Below are 20,636 nucleotides of genomic sequence, written 5' to 3' on the forward strand. Positions count from 1 at the left end.
ATAGATGTGATAATTTATGTATTATACTATATATTTGTAAAAACCCTAAAAGAAAAATATATTTTCTTGTTATTTTACATTATATTTATGTATTATACTATAATTATCTAAATTGTATAAAAAAATTATTAAATTAGTTTTCAATAGGGGATAAATTATAACATAATATAATATATGCACTTTGTAATTGATTTAATGATATGTATATAAGTCATACATAAAGCAAATTCAACCTAACAACATAGTAAATATTAAAAATGTAGATATTTTAAGAATATCATCTCTTCCACCATCTCTATCTATTTTTTTCTAAAGATATAAGAAAGTTTTGTATACTTATATACATATCATTAAATCAATTAAAAAAAAAAAAAAAAAAAATTAAAAAAAAAATAGTAAACTAGTGAAGTATAATTAGGCCGGGCCCGACCCAATTGCCCCCATTTGGCCCTCAAAATGAGGGGCCGGGGGAGGTAAAGGGCTTGAGTTTTCATGCTTGAATCGAAACATATCAAACAAAGGGCGGGACCTGAACGCATCAATCAAATGAGGGCTTTATGAATTTTATATTTTGCCCTTTATCACCCCTAGTCTGAATCATATGTAAGTCTTTCATTTCAACTTGCAACAGCTTTGTACATGGATCCAAGTGAACTCAATGCTCCAGGAGAACTTCCACAAACCTCAAACGTCTAAGTGTTCTGAAAACAACCTAGTTTGAAATTAGTGGCGTCAATATAAGTGTATAAAGAAAAACATATTCATACCATTGCATGCAAATATATTAACTAATACAAGTGCCCAAGTTAAACAAATCAAGTAAATATATTTTGCACTCGAGGGTCCTACTTGAAGTCAATAAGCCTCACCATATAAAAAGGATCAAATAAATATCTTACCAAACAATAAATCATAGACTAAGCTATAGTAATAACGTACAAATCGATAAAGATAGTTCACTTGCATAAAACAGGAAGTCGTTAACAATTAGCCCATCCAACAACCTTTTGCCAAAGATTTCCGTCTTATACATGGTACACCTAGAATGGTATGATCTATAGAGTTTGTAGTCCTTCTTGGTTCTGCTAGTGCTAGGTACTCTTTTCCATTAAGCGTGGTTGATTAAGGAATCCAACCACACTGAGTATATAGTCCCTTGCATGTTTTTTACTACCTCTTCACCTACCATCTGCCCTCTCTATTAGATACACACTTGTTTGGGACGATCAACCATAACAGTAAGCGGACCACTACTAATGCTCTACTATATATTGAAACACCAATTTCACCAGATAGAATAAAATAATTAAACAATGCAAGTGTTGGTAACAAACTTCTAGTTACCAATTGATGAAGAATTTAATTTAAGAAAATGTGAGCAAGACCCACTTACTAAGTACTATGAGAATCACCTCTCAGAAAATAAGATTCCTCTTGCACGCAACCACGAAACCTATGAAATCAAAGCACTACACCAAATCTTTTTCCATGTATCCATCCAATACCTACAAAACCCAAGCACAGATAGCATACTTCAATACGTTTTTGTCTCCACAAGGTGAAACCTTTGCGTGGACCACCTGAAGAAAAGGTAACAATAAAATGAAAATTTTCTTTGAGTCACAAACTAGTAGCACCATACAATTAAAACTAACCTCTAGTCCAGTGTCGGCGTCGGTCGTAGTCAGTTCCGCTTCCATTATAAGTTGAATCAGTTATGCCCTGTTATAGCAAGTCAAACACAAAACTATAGTAAGTCTTATAGCCATAAAGTACTAAAGAAAAAATGAATGGAAACAACCTAACATATACAATAACCACAAATTTAATAACTTAAAAAAATAAAATGAAAAGGAAAAGAAAAAATTAAAATTACTATATTAAAAAAGCTTGGGGGGGGGGGGGGGCTAAAATCTTCATAGATTAAAAAAAATAAAAAATCCTAGCGCCTAGGTGTTATAAAATTCAAACCACTTACTACATAGCCAAGGACATCCAGGACTACCACAAAAGAAAGCTAGATTCCTCTCACAGAAGGCAGTGTGATACTTACAATATCAGTCCTCATGTGTGCCTATACATAATCCTTCATGGAACACCTGAAAACAAAAATATGATTGGAAACATGACAAAAACCTTCAAAAACTTGCCACACCCACGAGCAATTGAACCACAATGTCACATTGAGCTTGAAGACATGTACTATAATCATCTAAGCCAACTACCTAAAAGTAAGAATAGAAAGTAACCTGTTAGAAGAGATTATAAGATTTACTAGAGTATCATTGTTCTTGGGCGGAAGAAAGAAACGGAAATGCTTCTTAAAGGCTGAACTAAGATAATGGTTTGGGACTTGGGTTACCATACCCAATCAAAACCGTGCTATCTATAATGGAATAATGCACGGAAGATAACCAAGTTGAATCAGACATAACTAGATAGAAATGAAATCATCCAATATTTAACACAAACAATATCAAATATCACTACAATTGGGTCCAACTGTCAATTAAATGCACAAACCCATATATAATGAAATCATGTTTACTTGATTATTAGAGCACTCAAAGATCACATGTATACAATGTGCATACCATACAAACTAATGGAAGAAAATTAATGTTCAAACAAAGAATCGCTAATAAAAGATGAAAATCAACCTAACTATCGAAAGAAAATTAAAGTTCAAAAAGAGTAGCTTCATAACAGAATTGGGGGGAAAAAGCTCTCTCACCATTGTTTAAAAGGAAATCTAAAAAGCACCTCACCATTAACAAGGAATTCTATAAAACCATCCATATATTAACAGCACCTCATCCTTACATTAAGCAGGAGTAGTGTCAATTTTTATGTAAAAATAAAAGAAAACAAAGAGAGAGAAGCATATCAGGGCAATCTTATATGGATCCCCATCATAACATCATTATATTTAATATCCTCTCATCCCATGCCACAATTTCCAATGTTTTAGTAAAACAGCTCCAAGAACTTGGTTTACAAAAAAAATATAGTGATAACAATAGTTCACTAAAATACCTAACAAGTTACAGCAAGCAAGACTAGGTGACAAAGAATATAGCCAACCACAACCAGGATCACAATATAAAAGGAGAGGCTAGAATGGGGCAGGGTACTAACGTGCAACTAACAAAATCACTCGACCCAAATATACACACCTACTGGTGCTACTGGTCATGAGACAAGGATCTTTTGCTCATTGAATGACAAAAAACAAATGAATTAAACAATAATATATGCAAACAAATGGTTTAAACAATACTAAAAACGGAATGGAGAATCAGTTGATATACCTTCCCACTCCTATATGAATCTCACAATGATTAGGGTATACAGATGTGAGATGTACGCCTTCATGTAGGACTAGATCAATGGCTAAATCTGAGGCGTCAGTGTCAACTTGAACCGTGCAGTATAGATAGGCAACCTGATGTAAGTTATCACTCCATCCAAAATGCACTAGCGAACTTGAACCAGATGAACTAAAATCTGCAGTTGTCGTCGAAACTTGGCTCAGTATACATAAAGCTCCTATAAAGCTCCTATGCATAAACAGAAACGCCACAACAGCATTAACGAAGTACAAAACAAATATATTGAACCTGTTTACGCATTCATACTGCAAATCTGCCATAGTATATAGATGAGAATGTTCATTACCTATATATATATATTGTACTCGTTGTTTACGCAATGTGACTAAATGAACAACCATAGGGTAACTTTGCAACAAACTATAGAGTTGTTAAACTTAATTCTCAAATAAAACCAGACTGCCAACTGGAAAGTGAAAATTAAAATCCAAATAATTCAATTTGAAAACCCTAACCAAAAACGTGACTGCTGAATAATGTAATTGTGCTTAGGCTAAGAGATGACCAATGAGAAAGATAGAGAGAAACCAAATACCGTTATTCTTTTGCTCTCTCTCTAAATCAAGAGAAAAATAATCTTCTTTTTGGGGAAACCATATTAAAATAATGAGTAATTGTGGTTAGCTAATGGAAGGGAGAATGAGGAAATAAAAGGTGATTGAAATGACTAGAGAGAGACTGAGCCAGGATGAATAAGGCATAGCGCTATCCAGGAGTATTCTTAAAACAAATATCTCGAGAAAAAACAAACAGAGAGTGACTCTCAAGTCTCAACACCACTGTGAGGGAGTGATATTCTCATTTAGGGATATCAAGCACGTGTTAGCATAGAGGAAATACTACACTAACCTCTGACTTAGTTCCCCTAACTGCCTTCAGAGCGACCTACATCATCAACTCACATCCACGAGCTACGAGATCGCTTTAGAACAAATCGGCTCGCATATCTTCATACAAAGCGATCTATCTCATGACTCAGCCTACCTTCTAGAAACAATCATTGCCAAAGCTGTACTTACACACTTCATCACTGCAAATTACGAACCACTGTAACCACTCCCCATCATTACAGAATTCCTACCAACACCATTCTAATACTCTTTCTCAATTTCACCCATACATTTATGTTTGTCATTACACGTGTTGGATAGGGATCCACTTTCACTCGCTATAAATATCTCCCATATGAACTATGTTAGACCTGATTCTTCTCTCCCCCCAGAATCGAGAGATAGATAAGTAGGCAATTCGCTCAACAACGAACTCGGTCTTTCCAATATTTAACCCCCTTCTCCTCCTAATCTTGTATGTAAGGGAAGACTAAAACGCTCATTTACATTGGCGTCGTCTGTGGTCTCGATTTCTTAAGAAACCACTTCACAAATCCCAAAACCAATAAACAAAATCCTCAAGCCCATGAAGCATGGCAAGCCTCGAAGCTCAAATCCAGAGTTTGACAGGTCAGTTAGGTACAATGAACGAGCACATTACCCTGCTCAGGCAGGAGAATGTTGCTTTGCGTGCGCAAGTGGACATGCAAAATGCTCCAGGTGCCATAGCAGAGAACGACATCAACGAAGTAAAGCAATAGCTCAACGAGCTTTCACAAAGGATAGATCAGAGCGCAGTTAAGAAAGACGCTAGCCAGATCGTTTAGAAGATGTTAAAAATGTACCGTGCATCCCCTTTCACAGCTGAGGTACTTAGTAAATCCTCCCCTCTAGATTTTGTTCAGCCCACTTTTGCAATGTACAATGGAAGCACGTGTGATAAGAGCCCAAAACTGTAGTTTTAACCCTTTAATAATCATACTTTTAGACCAATTATGTGAATAATAAGTAAGAGTTAATATCGACACGTGTTTTATGCATTTGGAAGGGCTTCAAAGTCCATTATGTGCAGAAATGTGCCACTTTAGCGAGATAAAGGAGCAATGGTTGGTTGCTAAGGAGTTCTGTGATTAAAGGACAAGATTCAAGAAGACAAAGCCTTTCTAAAGCCCGGTCAAAGCTGAAAAAGTCAAAGTCAACGTGGGCAGAAACACCACACAAAGTCAACAGAACTTCCGAAGACCATATATTTGGACTCAGACCTCGGAATTGGGCCTACTTTATGTCAAAACGACCGGCTCGGAAAGAGCTTTCCAATGGTCCAAGCCTTTACCCAATCAGAGGAGCAGAAGTGGACGAAACATCTGTTGAAGCCAACTGCAGCTGAAGAGCCCATTTTGGACTAAAGAAATTGGGTTTTGGGCCTGATTCTCTGGCCCAAAAACATGGCTCCAAGCCCATGCACGATTTTTGGATCTGAAAGTATAAAAACAAAAGTTTAGCTCTTTGTTAATGGTAGCTAGTTAGACCTAAAACAATAGATAATTCTAGATCTAGTTTTCATTAATTAAATTAAGTTTAGTTTAAATTCAATTCTTATTTTAGATTAAACTCTTAGAATCATTGTTCTTAATTAGTTTGATAAATAAAATAGCTATTTGTCAATTTCGATTTTTGTTATTTCAATCTATTAGATCTAGTTTTAATTATTGTTGGTTACCATTTCTTAGTTGTTAATTAGATTTTAATTATTGTTTAATTTAGATTAGTAAATTTCGAATCTTGATATTATGTTTAGTTTAGATTCATATGGAAATGATTGCGGAATGATTCTCGGCTAAACCTCCATTAGAAGGGGTTGAGAAGCCTTGATGAAAGCTTGATTCCGATTATCGTAGAGTCGTCATAATTTCTATTCCACTCTATAAACAATTAATTCGCCATGAGAATGGGTTTAATCATTCACATGCTAGTTATGAATTGGTAGAAATGTCATGTGTAATTAGGGATTAGGAATAACCAATTGTTCTGCGTAGCAGTTCAATTCGGATTACGACGATTCGTCTTTAGTGAGTTAAGTTGAGTTAAGGTGGAATCAATCCCCCCTAATTCCTTATTATAGAATCAACGTAGTATTTCCGTAGTTGAATCAATTATAGTTTGTATCTTGTGGGTAGTTGCATCGTAGTATAATTCCCCCTCGTAAAACTCTCATTAGACTTAAGACCGATTGATTAAACTATGAAATCATTCCATGCTAGAAAACTAGGAGTGGAACGAATTTGTTACTCCACTCTATTTCGATAGAATTGAGAGTAGAAACATTGATAAATATAGACTCGTATAAGTTTTAGTTTACTTACGTTTTGAGTTTCATCGTTCATTTCGTAGGTAAACGATCATTTTTATAGTTTATCAACGAGTCCAGGTCAACACGTAGCTCACTACATCCAGAGCCTCACACTTTATAGTGCTCAGGAGTTCGACCACCTCCATTGCCGCTTGTTTCAAGCCAGTCTTAAAGATGGCATGCTCGACTGGTTCTTTTCACTCGAGCCAGACCCAATAAAGAACTTCGAGCAACTCACCGATCTGTTCGCTAACCAGTACGTCCATAACAGGCGTAAGAAAGTTGATCTCGATTCACTTTTCCAACTCTCCTTAAGTGAAGATGAAACCATTCGTGAATTCTTAGGTCGATTCAAAACCGAACTGTTATGCATGGAGAGCGGTCTCAAAGAATCATTTGCCACATTGGCATTCTCCAACGCTTGCCGTGTGCGTAACACGGCACTCTCCAGATCACTGATAAAAGAACGTCCAGAAACGTTGTCCGAGCTATACACTCGCGTTGACAAATACATCAAGTTACAAGAGGGCCTAAAGCGTCAAGGCCTTTCAGAAGACAAGAGGTAGCAGCAATATCTGATGATGCTCCACCCTCCAAAAAGCGACCCAGACAACAAGGCCAGAAGTCTGGGAATTAAATGAATAACAATCGCGAGTTCGCTGTACTCACCTAATCTCCCAATTACATACTGGACAAAATCAAGCGAGCTTCATATTACCAACCTGACGTACGACAACCAGAGGATCGCCCTGGCAAGCCTTACTGTGCCTTCCACCGAGCAAAATGTCATGAGACTGATGAGTGCTAGGGGCTCAAGCACTACCTCCAGGACCTCATCGAATCAGGACATATCAAGAATTATAGCAATATCGCTGATGGCGACCTGCAGCATAAGCTTATGGCTCACAGAGAGCGCAGTAGATCTCCAGCTCGCCATAAGCGCCAGAGTGTCCAAGCTCGCTCTCGTAGCAGAGGATGCCCCAGCGACCGCTCCCGCCATGAGCGCCGTCAGCATTCGTCAGATAGAGATAATGACAGAACGATACACATGATAACGTTCCAAGATAATTCTGCTCCATCTTCTAGAGAAAAAAGGAGATGTGTAGGCGCTCTCTAAGAAGTCTACCAGTTCTCTTCACAAGCCTCACCTGCCCCATGCAATTCAAGCCGTAGCTCAGGTGATATAACTTTCACAGAGGTCGACCTCAACAAGGTTTGCCTCCCTCATAATGATGCCTTGGTAATCCATGTCAAAATCAGCGACTGGACAGTCAAGCGCATTCTGATAGATCCCGGTAGTTCATATGACATCTTATTCTACCATACCATCCAAGAGATGAATCTGCCCAAGTCAGTCTTTATAGACCCAATAGCTCCTCTCTATGGGTTCAATGGCTCCATAGCCGACCCAATTTGTGACATCATACTCCCAGTCTATGTGGGATTTAGGGAGGACAAAGTCAGCTTTAATACGCGTTTCAGTGTTCTAGACATCCAATCGTCCTACAACGCCATCCTAGGACAGTATTGGATTCACCAAATGCAAGTTGTACCATCGACACTGCATCAAGTACTCCGCTTTCCCAGCCCTAGGGGTATGATGGAGCTTCACAGCAATCAGCTCGAGGCTTATCATTATAATCAGATTCTCTCAGCGAACAAGTCTATGGACCCACCTATCAGCACTAGGAATGAGCCCACCAGCTACACGATGGCCAAAGATTTAATCGCTAAGGTCGAACCGGCCGCAGCGGAATCTTTGGGGGCTCTAGCAAAAGTCTATTCAGATGTCGGGACCCGTGAGGTCGCCTCCAAAGATTAGTTCCTCCACGGTTAGTTAGACCCGTGAGGTCGGCTCCATCATTAGTTACTCCACTAGTCAGGACCCCAGAGGTCGCTCCAGCATTAGTTACTCCACCAGTCAGGACACCAGAGGTCACTCCAGTATTAGTTACTCCACCAGTCAGGACCCCAAAGGTCGCCCCAGCATTTGTTAGTCAATCGGTATAGATTCTAGAGATCACTTTATCCCCTGTTGTCATGACCACAAAGGTCGCATCAGTCCCTGTGGTCGCTCCAACCCATGTTGTCAAGACCTCCATTCCTCAGATCGACAAAGCATCACCAAAAATCAGTTCCCCTGAGGTCGCCTCATCTTCAAAAGCAACAGTTCATACTGCAGAAAAGGAGCGAGTGAATTTAGGAACAAAAGACGATCCCAAGTTCGTTTATGTAGGGGCTAACCTTGACCCTACACTCAAGGCCCAGCTTGTAAACTTTTTATCAATGAATAAAGATATTTTTGTTTGGTCGTATATTGATGTGCCTAGTATCGACCTTAGTGTTGCATGTCATAGATTAAACGTCAGCCCTAATGCTAGAACAGTTCGGTAGCGACCTAGGAGACTATCCCTGAGGTTTCAAAAAGCAATAAATGTTGAGATCGACAAACTCAAACAAGTCAGTTTCATCCGGAAGGTCGAGTACCCAGACTGGATCGTTAACATAGTAGCAGTTCCAAAGAAGAATGGCACCGTCCGCCTCTGCGTTGACTTTACCAATGTCAACCAAGAAACACCAAAAGATAGCTTTCCTTTACCTAGAATCAACCGACTTGTGGACCAGACATGTGGCCACGAGCTCCTGTCATTTATGGATGCATACAGTGGATACAACCAGATCCCACTCACTGAAGAAGATCAAGAGAAAACATCATTCATCACAGAACAGGGAATTTACTGCTATAACGTCCTCCCGTTTGGCCTCAAGAACGCTGGAGCGACTTACCAACAGCTTGTCACTAACATGTTCTAGGACATGTTAGGTGATACTATGGAAGTCTATATTGATGACATGATCATCAAGAGTAAGAAAGCAGGTGACCACCTCACTCACCTTGAGTAGGCGTTCTCCAGATTACGCCGAACTCAGATGAAACTTAATCCAGAAAAATGCCTTTTTGGAGCATCCTCTGGGAAGTTTCTAGGGGGTATCAGGTATCACAACGAGGGATCGAGGCCAACCCAGACCAGATACGAGCGTTCTTGGACATGCTCGATCCAAAGACAAAGAAGCAAATACATAAGCTATCAGGAATGGTTGCAGCACTAAACCGATTCATATCAAGGGCGTCAGACAAATGCCAACCATTTCTGCAACTTCTTAAAAAAGGCAAACAGTTCTCATGGAACGACCAGTGCCACCAGGCGTTCTCCACCCTCAAAAAGTACCTGACGACACCACCCGTCCTAGCAAAACCAACAGATGGGGAAACGCTGGGGCTCTACCTAGCAGTGTCAGACTTTGCTATCAGTTCGGTTCTCTTTAAGGAAGACAACAACTCAGAAAAAGTCGATCTACTTCACAAGTAAGACATTAACATCAGCTGAAAAAAACTACTCTTACATTGAAATAGCAATACTCGCATTGTGATATTCTGCAAGGAAGTCCAGGCCTTATTTTCAAGCACATCCCATCAAAGTACTCACCAACCTCCTATTAAAGAAGATCCTTCTTAAAGAAAACAAGACAACTCACATGGCAGTATGGGCAAAAGAGCTCGGTGAACATCACATTGAGTTCGTCCCACGTACTTCTCAGAAGGGACAAGTCGTTACAGATTTTCTAGTAGATTTTCTAGTTGATTACCTAAATTGGGAACAAGAAACAGACATCCCAGCCATGAAGAAGCAGGACAAGTCTATCTGGTCTCTCTTTGTGGATGATTCTAGTAACCCTGGAGGGAGTGGAACCGAGAGTCGTCTTAGTGTCCCCAGATGGAGCTATGATGGAGAAATCAGTTCGCATCGATTTTGCGACCTCCAACAACGAGGCAGAGTACAAGGCACTAATCATGGGGTACAAGAGCTTCAAGTCTTTAGTGACTCGCAACTGGTCGTTTGCCAGATTGCTAAAGAGTATACTACCCATGAAGGTAACCTTTCTAAATACCTTCAAATTGTTTATCAGTTACTTCCTTCTTTTAAGAAAGTCACCATACATCACTTCTTGCGTGATGAGAACCATCACGCAGACAGTTTAGCTTATCTGGCTATCCAGACATCGAACTGCGCCCCTAGACAGTTACTCATCGAAGTGATTGACCGACCTACTTACCAAACCGAACACATCTTGGAAATCAACAACCTATGCCCACTCTCTGACAGTCAGATGAGTCAAACATGGATGCAGCCCATCATAGAGTACATCCAACATGGTACAATCCCAGAAGAACTTACCAAAGCCAGACAAGTTCAATATCAGGCACGTCATTATTGCCTAATCAATAACAAGCTATTCAGAAAGTCTGCTGACGGCCCTCACTTGAGGTACATAAGCCCAGAACAAGGTAAGTTAATTTTTGTAGAAATCCATGAGGGTGAATACGGGAACCATGTTGGAGGTTGCTCCTTGTCTCACAAAGCGATCTCCTAGGGATACTTCTGGCCACGAATGCAGATTGATGCCAAGAAGTATGTAGTTAAGTGCATCAAATGCCAAACTTTCGGCCACAATATCATTCAGCCAGCTAACGAGTTAATCAATATTGCCAACCCTTGGCCATTTCCCATGTGGGGCTTGGACATCATGGGACCATTCATCCCACAAAAGAGCACTGGTTTTCGGTTTGTCTTGGCTGCAACTGATTACTTCACTAAGTGGGTCAAAGCAATTCTCTTAGCTTATGTCAAGGAATCACATGTCAAAAGCTTCAACTGGACACACATCATCACCAGATTTAGCTTACCACACACACTGGTGATGGACAATGGTTCCCAGTTCAAGGGAAAAACTGATAGGGTTATATACTAAAAACATTACTTTTGTATTAACTATAATTCTTTATATTTTGAATGAGAATCATATTGGCGAATGTTATGCATATTATATATGTTATTAGTTATATGCATGCATCTAATACTTTATGTTGTAGATGATATGGTATGTGGTGACACACAGAAGATCATATCATCAGTACCTTATAAAGTATAAGTAAACGTTCACAACCTAGATGGATTTGGACAAACCATTGGTACGGTTGTAGTATAATCTGGTATTAGTCTATCTTGACTACAGGATTACACTAGTACACTTTGTGTGTATTAAACAAGACCAAGTGAGGTTGTTTCTCTTTATACTGACTATATAAGATAACAAACACCTCTATTATTATGGATGTTTGTCCTCTTAATCCGGATATAATAATGGACACTTACGTGCATTGTACATTGCTTTAAATCATTAATGAGTGAGATTCATTTGTGAATCAACAAACTCGATGGATTGGATAATGACATTGTATGTAAGGTGTGATGATGTCCCCTTGAAGAGCTCATAAGGATTGTCAAGTAAACCCTACAGGTGGATTTAATCTAACATGACAATGAGGTTGAGTGGTACTACTCAAGGACATAAGAAGTTGATTAATGTAGTTGTCAGTAACTTGACTTAATTAACGGGCATTCGATATCTTAAAAACGGGGAGATCAACGAGCATATAATATGGAGCCCGTAAACGTAATTTGGGGATTAGGGTGGTAATGCAACAATGGCCTTTTAGTGGAATAAGCCATTTGTTGACGAACTTGGGCCGTGTGTTCTGGGCGAACATGGGAAGCCCAAGCCCGTCAGGAGACCTAACCCTAATTTCTCCTCATGGTCCATGTTGTAGCCTATATAAAGAAACCCCTCTTTCTCTGGCTGAAATACTAAGTGTTTTATCAAGAAAGACAAGTTCCAAATTCGGTTCTGATCTTGTGAGTGAGAGAGGCCAAGAGAGAAAGAAAGGGCTGGAAGATCGTTGCCCACACAACGTCCATTCTAAGGATAGGAATACAATAGAAGATCAAGAGGTTGCTGATTTGTAGAGCTTGGATTCTCAGAGTTATCACAGCTGATAAAAGGTATGATCCTAACCAAATCGTGAGACCCTTTATTCCGCTGCGCATGGGTTTTCGCGGTTTGTAAATCATTCGATGCAACCATAACGGTTCCTACAAAAACAGTTAAGGAGTTTTTGGCCTAGTGGAAGATTGTCCATGCATTTTCCACTCCCCAATACGCCCAAAGCAATGGCCAAGCAGAAGCTAGCAACAAAGCCATCTTGGAAAACTTGAAGAAAAAGATTGAAAAGAACAAGAGCCAATGGCCAAACCAACTAGAGAACATTCTATGGGCTCACCGAACTACAGCTCATTCTAGCACAGGCGAGTCACCATTTACATTATGCTATGGCACAGAAGTCATTATTCCTACCGAACTGACAGTCACCACGACTCGGTCAGAGTTTGTCGAGTCTGGATAAAATGACTCCGTCCTACTCAAGAGGTCGACTTGCTGGAAGAGCATCGTGACCTAGCAGCCATCAAAGTGGCATCTTACCATCAGACTCTAAAGAAATCTTACAACAAGTGAGCCAATCCTCGATCTTTTGCAACCTGGTGACCTAGTTCTGAAAAAGACTCAAGACGATGCTAAACTCGCACCAACATGGGAAGGTCCGTACATAGTAGAACGCATCGTCGACAATGGAGCGTAATGGATTAAGACCCAAGAAGGGAAACCATTACCACGTCCTTAGAACACTTATTTGTTAAAGAAATTTTATCAATAAAAGTGTAATGTTTTTGCAGTACATGTTTCTATTTATTACAAACTTTGGTATGATTTACTTATGTGTGTTATGGCAACCCACTCCGTTCAAGTTCATCATCAGGCATAAACTCGCACTGAAAAAGCCACCATCATACGCGAACTATTAACACGCTCTCAGTGAGCACTACGCTTTCTTAAGCTAACACGCTCTCAGCGAGCATTACGCTTTCTTAAGCTAACACGCTCTCCACGAGCAACACGCTCTCTTGAGCTCATAGGCTCCATAGCCTCTCCAATTTCCACTAGTTGAGGACCTACAACTGTAGGATCAACTCAGTGAGAACGCTCTTTATGAGCAACACGCTTTCTAAAGCTAACTCGCTCTCCGCGAGCAATATGCTCTCTTGAGCTCATATGCTCCATAGCCTCTCCAATTCTCACTAGTTGAGGACCTATAACTCTAGGGTCAAATCAGTGAGAACGCTCTCTAAGAGCATAACGTTTCCTTAAGCTCAATCTTAGGCTTCTTAGCCTCTACAGGCCTTATTCCTTATAGACCTACAACACAAGACTACAACGACAAAATAACAAAGCATATGTACAAACAGATGGACCCAAGCAAAGGACATGCAGTCCATAAACATTCATAACGGGAACTACCTGAACAAACTCAGGAAACTAGTTCACAAATACACCGATCTGCCGGGACTACCCAGAAATCCAGATCGGAACATACAATTTTTGGGAGATATCAAACTGCCACTCACGTGGAAACCAGTTCATTTTGTAGCAATGTAATCATAAAACAAAGCGAACTGCCCAGACAAGCCTGGGAAACCAGTTCTATAGTTTTGATCTCTCATAAAGAAGGGAACAAGCAAAACATTCAAAGAATTTTCAACTTACATAGACAAGTCCAACAATCATAGTCAAGAGTTAGCAACAACATGTTTATCAATAGGAGCGGCACTGGTGGAAGGATCATTACTCGCATCTCGCGATACGACAAGTGCAGCAGTACCCCCAGCCTCACGATCTTGCTCCTCCTTTAGCTCAAAGTACATCTCTTCCAGCTTGGCATATTCATCGCATGCCCGGTCATATGCACCTTACGCCTTGCGTGCAACACCCTGGCAATGCTTGGCGTACTCCATCACATCAGCCAGTTTTTCTTGCAAGTCCTTCATGGAGCTAACCAACACCGACCTCTCATCAGCAATGTCCCGGTACTTTTTTGTCATCGCTTGCAATTTCTTCTTGTCAGCCCCCCCACGCAGCTCGCATGCACCCCAGCTCGACTTTAGCACTGTCATCATTCTTAGCCCGTTGAACAGTACTTTTCAGCTTGTCATACCCAACAAGGAACTACAAAGAAACCACCAAGGTTAGCAGTTGCCAAGCAAACAACAAGAAACCAGTACAAATAAAGAGCTCACCAAACAACATGCCAAATCAGTGGTCTTCAGCGTCATCTCTAGGGTTTCGCCTTCAAGTTCTGCCTTATCATCATTCAGCATTATCCCTTCCAGAAGGCAGGTCGCTATGGAGGTCGAATGGAATCTATAGTCAGAGCGCTTGACCATACGCTTCTTCCCCGTCTTCCCGACGTAGAAGAAGTCGTTCCCCACATCACCAACACGCTCTGCTAAGCTGCCCCCAGTCACATTATGACCTTGACCCAGATCGCCATGTCCCTTAGCCGGCAGGTCATCCCTAGCTCCCCGACTGGGGGACCTAAACATTATGCCCCCAGTTGAACGACCTGCAGCTTTAAATCGCTTGTTACTTTTTGGATCAGGAGCAACCGCCTTCCTCTTCCCACGATCACTATGACAACGGGGTTTAAACTTTATCTCTTCCATTACAAGGGGAGATACTTCACTTATTCCCCTATCATCAGCAGTATCTCCATGTCGCCTGGCCATCAGCTATACTAAAAGACACCCAACGATCAGCAACACAAGGCAACAAGACAAGAAGAGCAAAACAACGGAAAACACCTACCTGAGATAAACAAGAAACTTGCACAAGAACTTTGGAGCAGCAGCGTCATGAAACAGTAGAGCAGATACTTTTGATGGTCTAAACACAGTTCTCTTGTTTATACTCAAGTAATGTACCTTCCCAAGGCATGTCATAATTACATCGAGACGCCAAATGTCAGGCCACCTGGCAACCATCATTTCATATCTGTAACTATTCATATTATTACACGTGCCATGCACGTGTTATGATATCCTCTCACCAGAGCGCTCTATAGGAGAGAACGCGTCATAAGAGCATGACGCACTCCCGATCTCTCACAATTCGGGCCCTACAACGCTAGACTTAAACAGCAAGACACTCATTCAGACTCACAAATTACTGAGCCACACCCACTCTTACCAAGGGTTGCATACACAGCCAGATAATTACAACAATATCAAGAATTGCACATTCAAACCATCAAGGAGCTAAAACAAAACGGAGAAACAGAAAACAAGTACTACATAAAAGCTAAGGGACAAACTGCTCCAGTTCGTCTACTAGCCGAGCTGCTGAGTCTACTCAGAAAATCCATCTCGGCTAGTCACCATTCATCATTACATGAGCTCCCCAGAATAGTATGGGGAGCTGATAAGTGCTCAAAAAGTGCTATTTAACCCTCGATTATGCCTCTTGTTTAGCTATCTTAGTGGACTAATAGTGTTTGTAAGTTATGTTTTATGTTTCTACAGGTCAAAGAGAGACTTTTGTGGAATATTAGAGAAAAAAGGGTAAAACAGAGCAATTCGGAGCATTAAGGATCACATGGGAAGCCCGTGGACAATCATGGAGAAGGCCAAGGAATTGGAGCTATTAAAGATGCGACTTAGACCTATTTTAAAGCCTATTTGGAATCCCAAGGCCAAAGGATTCGTAGCTTGGACCAAAGCCCACAAAAGAGGATAAAAGGATAGAGCAGAAGAGATAAAATCGGCTAACGTGTCTGGGATGCATGGATCGAGCGTCCAGATGAATTGCTTGTGTCTGAGACGCATGAATAGTGTGTCCAGACACATGAATCGACACTGTAGCCAATTACTTCTCAGTTTTGGAGACGAAGTTGGACTCTGAAAGAAGTCTGTTTGTATTAGGAAACAAATGACGGTTTGGAATGTTTCTAGAGATCATTATAACCTCTATAAATAGAGGACCTAAGTGCCTTATGTAATTTGCCAATTCACTTATACTCTTGTCTCCAGAACTTGAGGCAGAGAGAGATTAATAATAAAAGACCGGTTTTAACTAGCTAAGTCTTAATAAATTAGTCTTTCTAGTCTTATGTTCTTCGACTCTTTTTCTTCTCGTTCTTCGTGTTCTTCCTTCTTTATGGAAGGCTAATCTTCTCCTTCAAGGGAGAAGATGAAGCCGGTGCTTAAGGTTTAATGATTCTTCTGGTTCATGGTGTTCTTCAATCAGGTTAGTTCTTTATATTTTTAGTTATTAGTTCCATTGCCCAGACTAGGGGATGGAAGTATAGATTAAGGTTTTTATTTATTGCAATCGAATATCATGCTAGTTTAGGGTTGTATTTATTGCAATTGAATATTTGTTAGTAACATGCTTTTATTTATTTCAATTGAATAAAATGCTAGAATAGAGTTTTATTTATTGTAATTGAATATTATACTATTATTCTCTACTTTTCTTCTAGTTGTGTATTGTTTTAGAGTAAGGGAAGTATTCCTTGTGTTTGCCTTAGATGGTGATTCATTGAATAGCTACCCAAGCTCACATAAAAGGAAAGAAGATACTAGTAACATGAATATAGGAACAACCTTAAGTAGAGTTATTCGTTAACGATGTTTCGTCCAAGAGGGCATCGGCACTCGCTCGATTGCCTAATTGTAGTCTACTTGTGAGAACAACCATGAAGCAAAAGGTCATTGAATCCAAAGTATTGGTGGATTCTAATCTCTTGAATTCCCTCTCTTATAAATTCTTAATAGTTTAGTTTAGTTTAGTTTAGCATTAGAATCTATAATATCTATAATAATAGTTTTTAATCTCTCAAACCCCCTTTCCAGTCTTGTCCTTCATATAAACATACACTTAAAAGTGGAACGATACCCTACTCATCCTTTACTTATTGAGGGATAATTAGGTTTTGATACGCTTCTGTTTTGTTCAACAACCATACGCCATCTACACAAAAAGAGGCAAGGTCAAATGGCGCCGCTGTTGGGGATATAATTAATTGTTGCCCTTGAAGCCTGTCAAATGGCGTCGCTGCCGTTTTAAGTTGTTTATGTTTAACGTTTTCTTTTAAGATTAGAATTTTGGATCTTGAGGTAATTTTAGCCGCATCATCCATCCTTTTAAAAAAGAAAGAAGCTTGAAGGACATCTCGAAGACAAGATCTACCATCCAGGTTAGTCGAATCTTCATTCTTTTTATTTCATTCTTAGTATAGTTGCATCGTAGTTTAGTTTTATTGCTTTCTAGCATAATTGCATTTAGGGCCTTTTCAACAATTGAAGTTGTAAGCCAACACAGCGAAACATCAAACTCTAGTGTTTCTTGTCTGAATCTTGACAAACGAACTATCGTCTGTGGGCCGTGGTACTTAAGCAATCCAACTGATTCACCATAACCCTAGAAGAGACAGCTTTAGACAACGGGCGAGATACTAGTTGCAAAGCCCAACCCAGTTGAAGGAAAGTAGTTTTGTATATTAGTATAATTTAGAATAGTTGCATATTAGTTTAATTGCATTCAAGCATAGTAGGATAGTTTTTCATCATCTTCGCATAGCAAGAATACTAGACAAGATTAATACAATGGCCACACGCAATGATGGAGGTGTTATGAACACCAATAATCCTGAAGCTATCCCACCCATGCAAGCACAACAGAGGAAGAAGCTGAGTGATTTCTATTCACCAATCATTGGAGACCCACCAAGCAGTATTGTTTTTCCAGAGACAAAAGCTAACCAGTTTGAACTTAGAGCATCAGTAATCTCTATGCTTCCAAAGTTCAATGGTTCAGACAATGTTCAGCCTTATGTCCACATGAAAAAATTTCTATTAGTCCTCAGAACTTTCAAGAACCAGAATATCAGGGATGAGAGTATCAAGTTAATTCTATTCCCATTCTCACTCGAAGGTAAATCATCTGAATGGTTAACTGCACAGCCGATCAATTCAATAGACAACTAAGAGAAGTTGATAACAAAGTTTATGAACAAGTTCTACCCACCCCAGAAGACAGATGCCATGCAGCAAGCTATCAGCAATTTCAAAGGAAAAGTGACTGAAGAATATCATCAAAGCTGGGAGAAATTCAATAATCTGCTAGTCTCATGTCCACATCATGGATATGACAAGAGCACACCGCTCATTTTTCTATCGAGGACTCTCGATGATGAACAAAGAGATGATCTGACCAATGCAAAAGGCAAGTTTACATCAATGGATGGAGAGGAAGCTTACAACTTTCTTGAGAATTTAGCTGAAGAAACACAACAATGGACTACTAGCAACGAGGATGTAGCTAGAATGGAGGGGGAGGCAAAGCAATTTGGTTACCAAGCACATGAACAATCAGATCAAGAACTGAAGTCTACATTGGCCAGCCTGGCCACCAGCATTGAAACTTTGAGTAAGAAATTCAACCAGTTCTCCATGAATCCTTCCAAGATCAACAATTCTCAAGCTAAATCTCTCCTAGTCATGCAAGCTAGCCGATACTGTGAAGTTTGTTCAGACACTTCCCATGCAACTCTAGAATGTCCTGGTTACTATCAACATGCATCAGTTGGAGAATACAATGTGAACTCATTTCAGAGGCCCAACCAAGGTGGTAATAACTTTCAAGGTAATTATTGGAGACAGAACGCTGGACCCCCAAGTTCTCAAAATCAAAGTTATATTCCACAGACAAGTCAAGCTTCACAGTTGGTTCCTCAACAACAATTATACTCTCAACAGAATTCCAATACAAGTGGAGAGTTAATGCTTGATCCTATGAGAAATTATACCGCACCTGCCAACCTAGAGAATGCTATTACTTTGCTATCACAAAAAAATCAGAAGTTTGAAAGTGTTCTAGAGCTTCTTGCACAATCTCAACTCAATCTCCAGCAATCTCAGGCAAGTCAATATTCTAGAATGGAGTCTCTAGAGGCTAAGGTTGACCAACTCACCACTGCTTTGTCTGTAAAGACACAAGCCACTCAACCTAGCTTATTGGAACCAATATTGAAGAGTGAAGATGTATGCCACATTGGAACAACTTCTAGTACTGATCATCTCCATGATCATGTTAGCTCAGTTACTACTCTCATATCAGGATTGAAGATAGACAACAAGGTTGACTTACCTTCTCATGATGACATTGCTACAGAGCAATCGGTCAAGATTTCAAATGAAGTTCAAAAGGAAGTGGGGGAAATCCTTTCAACTCCCATTTGTCAAGATGACCAAGACAAGATATGCAAGAATGCCGAAGAGAGAGAAGAGCAGACACATGCTGATGTGTTTGTACCAAAGGCACCTTTTCCTATGTTTTTTGCTCAAAGCAAAAAGGACAAGCAATTTTTAGAGATGAAGGAGGCATTTGAGAAAGATAATATCAATATCCCCTTTCTCAAAGCGATCAAGTAGTTGCCATCATATGCCAAATTCTTAAAGGATGCATGCAACATAAAGAGAAGTACTCATGTTCCAAAGCGAGCATTTATAGCTGGACAAACAACATCTATTATCCATCAGCAAGCTCCAGTCAAGCTCAAAGATCCAGGAAGTCCTACAATATCATGTAAGATAGGAGAAAAATTCACAGGTAATGCTCTTTTAGACCTTGGTGCTAGTGTTAATCTCTTGCCATATCATGTGACCAAGCGTTGGGCCTGGAGAACCTAAAACCTACACAAGTCAAATTAAAGTTAGCTGACCGCTCTACTAAGATTCCAAGAGGCATAGTTGAGGATGTTCTTGTTCAAGTAGCCGATTTCTACTATCTAGTGGATTTCATTGTGATAGACACCAAGAAGGCCTTTGATAAAAATTCCAATTATTCTAGACCGACCTTTCCTCGCTACCGCAAAAGCTTTGATAAATTGTCACAACGGTGAAATGAAGATCAACTTTGGTAAGATGTCCATGGACATAAATATCTTTCACCTGTTGCATAAAGATTGTGATGACGCTGAAGGTGGAGAGGTGTACTTCCTTGATAGCATGATACAAGAATCCTTCCCATTCGAAGATACAATTGAGAGTACTCAATCTACAGAAAACTGTGATGAACCTGAGAACCCCACGACAGAGGCGTTGCTAGCCATGTTCTTGGAATCTCTACAGAAAATTCAGGATTTAAGTGAGCATAATAGAAAATTGGCAGAGAGAGTATCATACCTTGAGAAGATAAACTCTACATTTCAGGATGAACAACAGACTTCTGCCCATAAAAATCAGTTACTAGAGAATCAGCTTAAAGAAGTTT

At 39.9% G+C, this 20,636-nt stretch overlaps 1 long non-coding RNA gene across 7 annotated transcripts; it reads right to left on the reverse strand.

Annotated features, from left to right (window-relative positions):
- Positions 1-590: 590 nt before the first annotated feature.
- LOC147481434 (uncharacterized) lies at positions 591-4,390 on the reverse strand. Of its 7 annotated transcripts, none has more exons than XR_015205319.1 (6): positions 3,928-4,390; positions 3,312-3,507; positions 1,979-2,225; positions 1,656-1,722; positions 1,413-1,505; positions 591-712 (listed from the first exon to the last, which is right to left on the reverse strand). It is a non-coding gene; the product is annotated as an uncharacterized LOC147481434 (long non-coding RNA). The 7 variants fall into 7 exon arrangements; XR_015205321.1 differs by having other exon boundaries at positions 2,054-2,225; positions 3,928-4,388; XR_015205316.1 differs by having other exon boundaries at positions 1,979-2,099; positions 3,928-4,379.
- Positions 4,391-20,636: the final 16,246 nt, after the last annotated feature.

Source organism: Coptis chinensis, chromosome 8 (assembly GCF_015680905.1).
Source record: "Coptis chinensis isolate HL-2020 chromosome 8, ASM1568090v1, whole genome shotgun sequence".
NCBI lineage: Eukaryota > Viridiplantae > Streptophyta > Magnoliopsida > Ranunculales > Ranunculaceae > Coptis > Coptis chinensis.